Below are 11,217 nucleotides of genomic sequence, written 5' to 3' on the forward strand. Positions count from 1 at the left end.
TTCTCATTTGTGAAATGAGGATATTAATAGCACCTAAATCATAGAGTTGTGAATATTGAATGAGGTGATCAATACAAAAGGCTAGAACAGTGACTGGCACCCAGCAAGCATTCAATAAATTCTCTTATATTATTTTATTAACAGTATCCCTGTTCTGCAGATAAGGACTCTCATTAAAGATCAAATATTAGCATACCTACATTGAACTGCCCCCACGTGTCCATCAGTTTGTCGTGCCATAGGGGCTTGTGTGTTGCTGCGGTTCTGGAAGCTATGTTACCAGTATTCAAATACCAGCAGGGTCAACCATGGCAGACAGGTTTCAGCTAAGCATCCAGACTAGGAAGAAGGCCTTGGTGGTCTACTTATGAAAAGAATTAGCCAGTGACAACCTTAGGAATAGCAGTGGGACACTGTCTGACACAGTGCCAGAAGATGGCCCCTTAGGTTGCGAGGCACTCAAAAGATGATTAGGAAAGAGCTGCCTCCTCAAAATAGAGTCAACCTTAATAACATGGAAGGAATCAAGCTTTCAAGACCTGCATTTGCTGATGTGGTATGACTCAAAGTGAGAAGAAACAGCTACAAACATCAACTAATAATCAGAACCTGGAATGTATGAAGTATGAATCTAGGAATATTGGAGATCATCAAAAATGAAATGGAACACATAAACATTGATATCCTAGGCATTAGTGAGCTGAAATGGACTGGTATTGGCCATTTTGAATCAGACAATCATATGGTCTACAACGCTGGGAATGAAAACTTGAAGAGGAATGGTATTGCATTCATTGTCAAAGAGAACATTTCGAGATCTATCTTGAAGTACAATGCTGTCAGTGTTAGGATAATATACATGTGTCTACAAGGAAGACCAGTCAATATGACTGACTATTATTCAAATTTGCACACCAACCACTGATGCCAAAGATGAAGAAACTGAAAATTTTTGTCAGCTTCTGCAGTCTGAAATTGATAGGACATGCAGTCAGGACGCACTGATAATTATGGGTGATCAGAACGCAAAAGTTGGAAGCAAAGAAGAATGATCGGTAGTTGGAAAATACGGCCTTGGTGATAGAAATGATGCTGGAGATTGCATGACTGAATTTTGCACGACCAACTCCTATTCAGTGCAAATACCCTTTTTCACCAATATAAACGATGGCTATACACATGGACTTCACCAGATGGAATACACAGGAATCAAATCAACTACATCTGTGGAAAGAGATAATGGAGAACTTAAATACCATCAACTAGAACAAGACCATGGGCCAACTGTGAATAAGACCATCAATTACTCATATTCAAGTTCAAGGTGAAACAAGAAAATTAAAGCAAGTTCACGAGGCCCAAAGTATGACCTTGAGTATAACCCACTGGAGTTTAGAGACCATCTCTACAATAGATTTGATGCACTGAACACTAAAGACCGAAGACCAGACAAGTAGTGGAATGTCATCAAGGACACCATATATGAAGCAAGCAAGAAAAAAAAAAAAGAAATTTTTTTTTCTTTTGAGGTAACTAAAAAGACAGGAGAGAAAGAAAAGATCTAAATGGATGTCTGAAACTTATTCTTGAACATGGAGTAGCTAAAGCAAAGGGGAAAAATGATGAAATAAAAGCTGAACAGAATGTTTCAAGAAGAAAAAGTGTTATAATGACATGTACAGAGCCCTGGAAATAGAAAACCAAAAGGGAAGAACACACTGGCATTTTTCAAGCTGAAAGAACTAAAGAAAAAAATTCTGAAGGATTCTACCAGGAAAATATTAAAATGACACAGCAAGCATCAAAACAAGATAGAAGGAATATACAGAGTCGATATACCAAAAAAAAAAAACTTGTCAACGTCCAACCTTTTCGGGAGGTAACATATGATCAGGAACTAATGATACTGAAGGAAGAATTCCAAGCTGCACTGAAGGCATTGGTGAAAAACAAGCCTCCAGGAACTGATGGAATATCAACTGAGATGTTTCAACAAACAGATGCAGTGCTGGAAGTGCTCACTCATCTATGCCAAGAAATTTGGAAGACCTTACCTGGCCAACTGACTGGAAGCGATCCATATTTACTCCTATTCCTAAGACAGGTGATCCAATCAAATGTAGAAATTATCAAATGATATCATTAATATCACATGCAAGCAAAATTTTGCTAGAGATTATTCAAAAGCAGCTGCAGCAATACATCTACAGGGAACTGTCAGAAATTCAAGCCAGATTTAGAAGAGAACGTGGAATCAGGGATATCATTGCTGATGGATCCTGGCTGAAATCAGAGAATAAGAGAAAGATGTTTACCTATGCTTTCTTGACTATGCAAAGGTATTCGACTGTGTGGATCACAACAAATTATGGATAATGTTGCAGAGAATGGGAATTTTGGAACAATTGTGCTCATGAAGAATCTGTTCGTGGATCAAGAGGCAGTTGTTCGAACAGAACAAGGGGATATTGCGTGGTTTAAAGTCAGGAAAGGTGTGTGTCAGGGCTGTACTGTTTCACCATACCTGTTCAACCCGGATGCTGAACAAATCATTTGAGATGGTGGACTATATGAAGAAGAACGGGGCATCAGGACTGGAAGAAGACTTATTAACAACCTGCGTTAGGCAGATGATACAGCCTTGCCTGCTGAAAGTGAAGAGGACTTGAAGCACTTACTAATGAAGATCAAAGACCACAGCCTTCAGTATGGATTGCATCTCAACATAAAGAAAACAAAAATCCTCACAACTGGACCAATAAGCGATATCATGATAAATGGAGAAAAGGTTCAGGTTGTCAAGGATTTCATTTTACTTGGATCCACAATCAACACTCATGGAAGCAGCAGTCAAAAAATCAAAAGATGCATTGCATTGGGCAAATCTGCTGCAAAAGACCTTTTTAAAGTGTTGAAAAGTAAAGATTTCACCTTGAGGACTAAAGTGCGCCTGACCCAAGCCACTGTGTTTTCAATCACCTCATATGCATGCGAAAGCTGGATGATGAATAAGGAAGACCAAAGAAAAACTGATACATTTGAATTGCAGTTTTGGCAGAGAATATTGAATACACCATGGACTGCCAAAACAACGAACACATTTGTCTTTGAAGGAGTACAAACAGAATGCTCCTTAGAAGCAAAGATAGTGAGATTACGTCTCACATACTTTGGACACGTTATCAGGAGGGATCAGTACCTGGAGAAGGACATCATGCTTGGTAAAGAAGAAGGTTGGCGAAAAAGAAGAAGTCCTTCAACAAGATAGATTGGCACAGTGGCTGCATCAATGGGCTCAAGCATAGCAACAATTGTGAGGATGATGCAGGACCAAGCAGTATTTCGTTCTGTTGTGTATGGGGTTGCTATTAGTCATAACCGACTTGATGGCACCTAGCAACAACACTGCACTAAAATTTTACTACTTTGAGCAGAAGGGTAGCTATAATGTCTCAGTCATCAATCATTGCATTAATTTAACAAATCTCGCTCCATTGAAACAGCATTAAAAAGACCTGCAGTTTTAGATAAACTGATTAATCTCCCATTCTCAATTTCCTCATCTCTGAAATTGTCCTATTTTAATGAGAATTAAATAAGCTAAGGCATACAATTTGCTTAAAACTGTTTAGAGAGCATTCTGAGCTGTGAGCTCCTGTCTTTGATCATGTGTTGGAATTCTTGTTTTGAATTAAAACATTGTTTATCCTTTTTGAGGACAAACCTTTACCCCTTTCAAATTACAGACAGGCTATTCAAACAGTATGACAATTTCTTGTACGATAAACTTCACTCTTAGGGTTCTCAGGCTGAAGTTTTAAAAGGGAAATGTTCAGGTTTTAGGTAAAGCTACAGCATTATAGGCCGCTGTGTCTGTCTTTATGACTTTGTAAAATGTGTGAAAAATAAAATAAGGTTGTTCACAGATCCAGTGCCTTTTTCTTAACCTTTGATATTATGAACAGGAACAAAGGGAATAATAAGCCATGTAAACACAAGATAGGCCCTTTGCCATTGAAGTTTAAAAGGCCCAACATTTTACCACTGTGTCAAATCAGCATAGGTAGAAATGATATTTTGGCATGAGTCAATAACTTCCAGCAGAGCAAATCATGGATGTGTTCTACATTTCCCAGCCCCTTTTCTTTATTATCATGACCTTAAATGATCTGAAACCACACTTCTTTCTACAGAAAACATAGAGTATCTCCTGATATCAAAACAATTCGTGTCCAAGAATTTGGTAACTGAGTGTGGCCTTAGGAGAAAATTAGCCTTTTTATCTAATTAATGATGCTGGCAGAGAATACTGGACGTACCATGGACTGCCAGAAGAAGGAACAAATCTGTCTTGGAAGAAGTACAGCCAGAATGCTTCTTAGAGGGAAGGATGGTGAGACTTCTTCTCATGTACTTTGGACATGTAATAAGGAGGGACCTAGAGAAGGACATCACGCTTGGTAAATTAGAGGGTCAGCAAAACAGAGGAAGACCCTCAAGGAGATAAAATGATGCAGTGGCTGGCTGTAACAATGGACTCAAACATAGCAAGGAATGTGAGGATGGTGCAGGGCTGGGCAGTGTTTCACTCTGTTGTACATAGTGGTGTTGTAGACCGACTTGACTCAACTGCAATCTGAATATTTCTAGAGTATTGTTATTAAAAATAAAAAGCTTTAAATAGTTTATACCTTATGATTGAAACAAAAATCAAGTATTTCAGTTTCTGGCATAATTTCAAGAATTGTGTATAATGAATGATCTACTAGTAACTGAACCAATAGTGTCTAAAACTAAATATTTTTATTAAGGATTTTGTGTGTGTGTATGTCTAAGCTGATGTAAGTTTACAATAGCCTTAAAACAAACAAAACTTCCCAGGTTAAACTCATTACAACTTTAGTACTTTTAGTCAAACTTTGTGTTTTTTTCATTTTTATGCAGGAGCATTGACTGAAGACAGCTTGCTACAGATGATCTTGGCTCTGGTCATACGTGTTCTGTTAGCTCTTCTTTGAGCATTTGTTCCTGAGAGTCTTAAAATTTCACAATGATATTTCAAACAAACCTTTGACTTAGCTGACCGATAATGGATGTAGTTTTGCATTCAACTAGCAAGACTAGCTATGATCTAGGTAAAGGCCAAGTAGTACAATTTTCAGTTTATAATGGCCTCATGTCTAATAAAACATCATCTAAAACAATTTTTAAGGGCAAAACCTGAGGAATATGCAGTTCATATTTTCCTATATAATCTAAAATCTATACTTGGAGTAAGCCATGCAGTCAGAATCATACATCTAAATGTATTATATTGGTCTCTCATAGAATTATTTCAGTGTGATACCATTATTTATAATGAATAACAATGTAAATTTTGGCTCAACTATGTATAGCCTGTAATAACGTCTGTGAAAATACTCTCTAAAATTCATTGTTCAGTGTTCACTTTATGAGCACTCCTGAGTAGTTTCTTTATACCATGAATATTTGTGTTTTCACTATGTATTTGTGTATATTTCACATATAATACATATTACATAACTAATCATTATTTCCACTTTATATGAGCTGCTGGAAAACTTAATATCAAATTTTGGGCTTACCTTAATAATTGCATGGAGCTTTTACACACAAAATTTTGCATTAATCTCATGCCTATGCCCCTTTTATATCCTTCATTCTGTATGTTGTTTAGTTCACCTTTTATATTCTTTCTTGTTTACAATATTAATGCATTTCATTTATCTGTGCAGTCCATCTGAAGGCCTTTTTTAATACAAATCACAGCACAAGTAAAATAAGACAGAAAGAAGAAGAAATGAAGCAACAAAAGAACACAGCTCAGTACCACGGAGCTGCATGCTGAAAGGAGCAGGTGCACGGTGCAAAAGAGCCTGCAGCCTAGTTTGCCGAAGCTTAGGGCTGAAACAGTATGGACAATGATGTTTTCAACCCCTTAGCCAATATCTGAAAATATCTATAAACCAAAAGCCAAATGCTTTGCCATCAAGTTGATTCTAAATCATACTGAAAATACCAACACTCATCTTTACTTCCTTCCCTTCTTTTCTAAAAGATAAGAGGTCTCTTTTCTGATTTGATCAGTTCATATCAGGGTAAACCTTCGATTGTGCTTTCAGATAGCACTCCCAACAGTTATGCTTAGTCAAGTATCTGAAATGTCAGCAAGCCCATGGGGATATAAATGATCTCAAGTCTACTCCATCTAAAGTAAGAAAATCAAAGCCCTCTCCCAGCATGCCTCATTCTTGTTATCCTGTCCATCTTCTTCCCTATGCCATTTTGTTGCTACCAAGTCTTCCTGTTCCATCCCTTCATACCTGTTTTCAACCCTCAATAAACTATTGGTTTTCTAAACTATCCATGTCAGCAGATTTTCAGAATTTCTTTTACTTGATTTTTGTCATGGATTGAATTGTATGTGTTCCAAAAATGTGCATCAGCTTGGTTAGGCCATGATTCCCTGTATTGTGTGGTTGTCCACCATTTTGTCATCTGATGTGATTTTCCTATGTGTTGTAAAGCCTGCCTCTATGATGTTAATGAGGCAGGATTAGAGGCAGTTAGGTTAATGAGGCAGGGCTCAATCTATAAGATTAGGTTGTATTTTGAGTCAATCTCTTTTGAGATATTGAAGAGAGAAGCCAGCAGAGAGACATGGGAACACCATACCACAAAAAAAGCTAGTGTAGGAGAAGAGCGAGTCTTTTAGAACAGGGTTACCTGCTTTGAAAAGGTCCTAGGCTAGGGAAAGACTGATGACAAGGACCTTCCTCCAGAGCCGACAGAGACAGAAAATCTTCCCTTGGAGCTGGCACCCTGAATTTGGACTTCTAGCCTCCTATATTGTGAGAGAGAAAATTTCTCTTTGTTAACACCATCCACTTGTGGTATTTCTGTTATAGCAGCACTAGGTAACTAAGACAATCTTTGCAGGAGTTTCTGCAATTCCCTACTTCTTCCTGAACTTTTCTCTCTTCAGTTTCCATGATTTTACACTCCTACACTCCCTTGATTCTCCTTTTAAGTCTCAGACTTCTACTTTTCAGTCCTGCGTAGTATTCTTACAGCCCTCTCAAAAAGTCCTTACCCTCTCAACCTGACATTTGTTATCTCACCAGGCACACTTGCTTTAGGAAATTCACTGTCTGTCTGTAGTTTTACTGGAGTCCTTTGGTGGTGAAAACATTACTGCTCTGCTAAAATAAAGTTGGGAGGTTTGAGTTGACCCAAAGGCACCTGAGAAGAAAGACCTGTTGATCTATTTCAGAAACCTTAGCCACTGAAAATCCTATGGAGCACAGTTTTACTCTGACATACATGAAGTTCTCATGAGTAAAATCTGACTTGACAGCAACCGGTAGGTGTCTGTATAAAAGTAGTAAGTAAACCCGAAAGCTCACAAGCATTCAGTAGCATTGTAATGGTGGCATTAATATTTCAATGGCCTTGATAAACCTATGAGATAGGTGTTATTATTGCTCCAGTTTTAAAAAAGAGAGAACTGAGCTACAGAAAGATCGAATAACGTGATTGCAGTCCAAACCTTGGAATCCAAATATAGGTTTTACTGATTCCAAATCATATCTCTTTCCATTACTTCAATCTCATTATAATAAATGTAAAGCATCTATCCATCCATACATTCATTCATCCATTGAACAAAGATATATTGAGTGCCATTTGGTGCCTCTTAGGATCTCATAGCTATGAAGAAGACAATTAGAGTTTCTCCCTTCACTTGGCTTACATTCTGGTAAGGGGAGAGATAAAATATAAATTTTGATAAATACTAAAACAAGATACTTTGAGGTAGCAATGAGTTCTATAAAGGGAAAATAGGATAATTTAAAATCACAACGAGTCATATAAAGAAAAATATTGGAGCATGACTTGGGAAGGAGGAGGTTGTAGTGGACTACATAGGTAAGGTGGTTCAGAAAAAACCCCTCTGAGGCTTTAACATTTGTCTAAGAGTTGAATGATAATGACTAGAAAGTTGGATGAATAGCTAATATTAATGAAATAATAACACCTCCCTATGGCGTAGTGGTTATGAGCTATGGCTGCTAACCAAAAGGTCAGCAGTTTGAATCTACCAGGCACTTCTTGGAAATCCTATGGGGCAGTTCTACTCCATCCTATATGGTCACTATGAGTCAGGAGAGTCAGAATCAACTCAACAGCAACAGGTTTTTTTTTTTTTTTTTTCTTTTTTTTTGGTATGTATCTCACAAGGTTGTGGTGGAGACAAAGTGAGATTGCATATGCCAAAATTTTGGTTATCTCTACATTACCATATAAACGACAAGACTTGTTACTCTTACTTACATAAATCAAAACTACCAAACTGATTGCCATCAAGTCAATTCAGACTTATAGGAACCCTATAGGACAGAGGAGAACTGCCCCATAGGGTTTCCAAGGAGGGCCTGGTGGATTCAAACTGCAGACCTTCTGGTTAGCAGCTGTAGCTCTTAACCACTATGCCACCAGAGTTTCCTTACTTACAACGGGTCGAGTTAAAATTTCACGATAAATTAATGTTTTTTTTTTTTTCCCATAGAATATAAATTCTGGAGGCTTAGAAACAAGTTACTTTCATGAGTTAGAATATTATTTCTAGAGGCTTAGAAACAAATGACATTCGAGGGTTGAATTCAGAAGTCCTAAGACTAATAGGTAGGTGACATATTATTAATAATATGTCTCTGTAACACTCACAAAACTATCTCTAGACTCATTTTTTTCAAAGCATTCAATTTATTCATGGGACCAAATGCTCTCATTTTTCCTATCCTCTCTCATTCAATATGTGGTTAGAAAAAAAAATAAAATAAAATAATGTATGAGCCAAATGAACAATCATTGCTCCGGTTCATTTATTCAGAATAATTTTTTTACCCAAAAAGGGAGTTTGTGTATACTCCTTTTGGTCAGCTATCCAATGGTCACAGTCTACAAAGGCCTCAATTCAATTCACTGAGCTATAGGAAAAAATTAGAATATGTGTACGTATTTTATCTGATGTTTTTGAGTTTATTTTTGGTATATATTTTACAATGTTCATTATATATTAGTATGTTATTGTTTTCATACAAAACATATATAATCTAATATATTTTAGGAAACCCTGGTGGCGTAGTGGTTAAGTGCTATGGCTGCTAACCAAAGGGTCAGCAGTTTGAATCTGCCAGGCGTTCCTTGGAAACTCTATGGGGGCAGTTCTACTCTGTCCTATAGGGTCGCTATGAGTAGGAATCGACTCGACGGCACTGGGTAATATATTTTAGTGTACATGATTTCTTGTCCAACCATCAGCATAATCAATGAGCCTTGTAGCCATAGTTTCTAGCATAAGTACGAAATTTAAAAATTGTTCAGATATTAACAACTTTGATAGCTGCAGGTCTTTAAATTCCATTCCTTAACATGTCTACACACAATAGGTAGACACTAAGAGTTCTGAAAATAACTAGAGTCCCATGTTCTATTAGCTCTACAATAACTAAACTTTTCTTCAGAATTTTAAAATATCTCCATAACGTTATTTTTAAATGTTATAAAACATAGATATTTGTTTAGCTAAGTTACAATTTGCGGAAACATCTCTTTAAATTGTGTCCTACAAAATTAAAACAGGAGTCCCTGAGTGGTACAAATGGTTAACACGTTCAGCTGCTAACTGAAAGGCTGGAGTTTGGGGTCTACCCAGAGGTGCCTCAGAAGGAAGGCCTGCTGATCTACTTCCCAAGAATCAGCCATTGAAATTCCTATGTCAGAGTTCTATTCTGACACACCTGAGGTTGCCATGAGTCAGAACTGACTGGACAGCAACTGGGTCGGAGTTCTGATGATAAAGGAAAAATAAGATACAGTTCGCTTGACTCCAAGTATCTTACATTCTTCTGAAGAAAACCGTCACATAATTTGGCAGTAACAACACAAAGTCATAAATGTCAGGAGGGGAATAGGCAAAGGATGCTGTGTAGTGTGACGATATAATTTATTATACAAACTGCGACACTGGAGAGTGAAAGAGGTCACTCTTGATAATTAAGAAAACGGATATAAACTGTGACTTTTTCTAGAAATCTGGATTTATATGCGCATCCCAGTGACTTGTAAACAGGATCTAACCTAGAGGGCGATCGGGAAACATTTTAAGGAGAAAGTGACATCTACATCGTACTAAAAAGAGTAGACTAACGTTAAGTCAGTAAAAAGGTGAGTAAGAGAAGGAGAAGGGTGTGCTGGGCTTTTTTCTGCAACTTTCCATTGCGGAGCAAATGCAGAAGCCCAGAGGTAAGAGAGAGCATCAGCAGATCCTACAACTGGGAGTCATGCAATGAGGCTGGAGTCCCACTGCCTGGCATTTAGCAGATGGCATGTGGCATGGGAAGAGATGAACCTGGATGGGCAAGCAGTGGAGAAAACCACTGTCTCAGACAGGAGATTGAAAACCTCTCAGAGTGATCAATCTCCCCAAAGTCACACTACCCTCAGATAAAAATAAAAAAAAAATTTTTCTCAGATAGCTGATTTAAAACTACAAGGTTATGGGGTCCTGATGCCCTATTATAGTATGACAATCTTGTTTCCCAACTCAGTGTCCCAAATCACTTTTGAAAATAACATAACACGTTTTATTTTCTTTTGAAATTCTAAGGATCATTATAAAAAATAATCACTTGAGCTTTATCTTCTAAAAATCATATGTTCATAGTTGTTCCATCATACGGTTTAAACATTATACTATCATTACCCATGTACCTATAGACTTGTGTAGCTTTTAAAATAATAAATACCTTAGATATTGATGAACTGTCTCCAGAGTTCTTCCAAGATCTTCAGTGCTCTGAGGCTTGAAGTGGTCTTTGGCTACATCAATACCTTGGGGCATTCAGTTAAAATACTGTGGTAATTAACCAGAGCAAGCTGTCGATGGAGTCAGCTTTGATTAACTGGATGGATCCTAAAAAAGTAAGCCTAGATTTAGACAAATTTGTTGAAAAATGCCCTCTTCCTGTGTCTTTATAAACTTTTCCCAAACATTTGGCAACCCATCTGAATCTACCTAACACTTACCTATTAATCTGATTACTTCTCATTTGATCAGTGAGAACTCGTGATGTAAGAGTATCTCACATTTGAGACAGTTTTGTCAAATTCCTTTTGACAGGTAAAATTCAG

The 11,217-nt window shown here is 37.4% G+C and overlaps 1 long non-coding RNA gene across 1 annotated transcript in view; it reads right to left on the minus strand.

The window, feature by feature from the left end:
- Positions 1-10,899, minus strand: part of LOC126058234 (uncharacterized) — a 175,687-nt gene extending 164,788 nt beyond the window's left edge. The window contains exon 1 of the long non-coding RNA XR_007513148.1: positions 10,833-10,899. This is a non-coding gene — a long non-coding RNA (uncharacterized LOC126058234). The remainder of the gene's footprint in view (positions 1-10,832) is intronic.
- Positions 10,900-11,217: the final 318 nt, after the last annotated feature.

Source organism: Elephas maximus, chromosome 14 (genome assembly GCF_024166365.1).
Source record: "Elephas maximus indicus isolate mEleMax1 chromosome 14, mEleMax1 primary haplotype, whole genome shotgun sequence".
Classification (NCBI taxonomy): Eukaryota; Metazoa; Chordata; class Mammalia; order Proboscidea; family Elephantidae; genus Elephas; species Elephas maximus.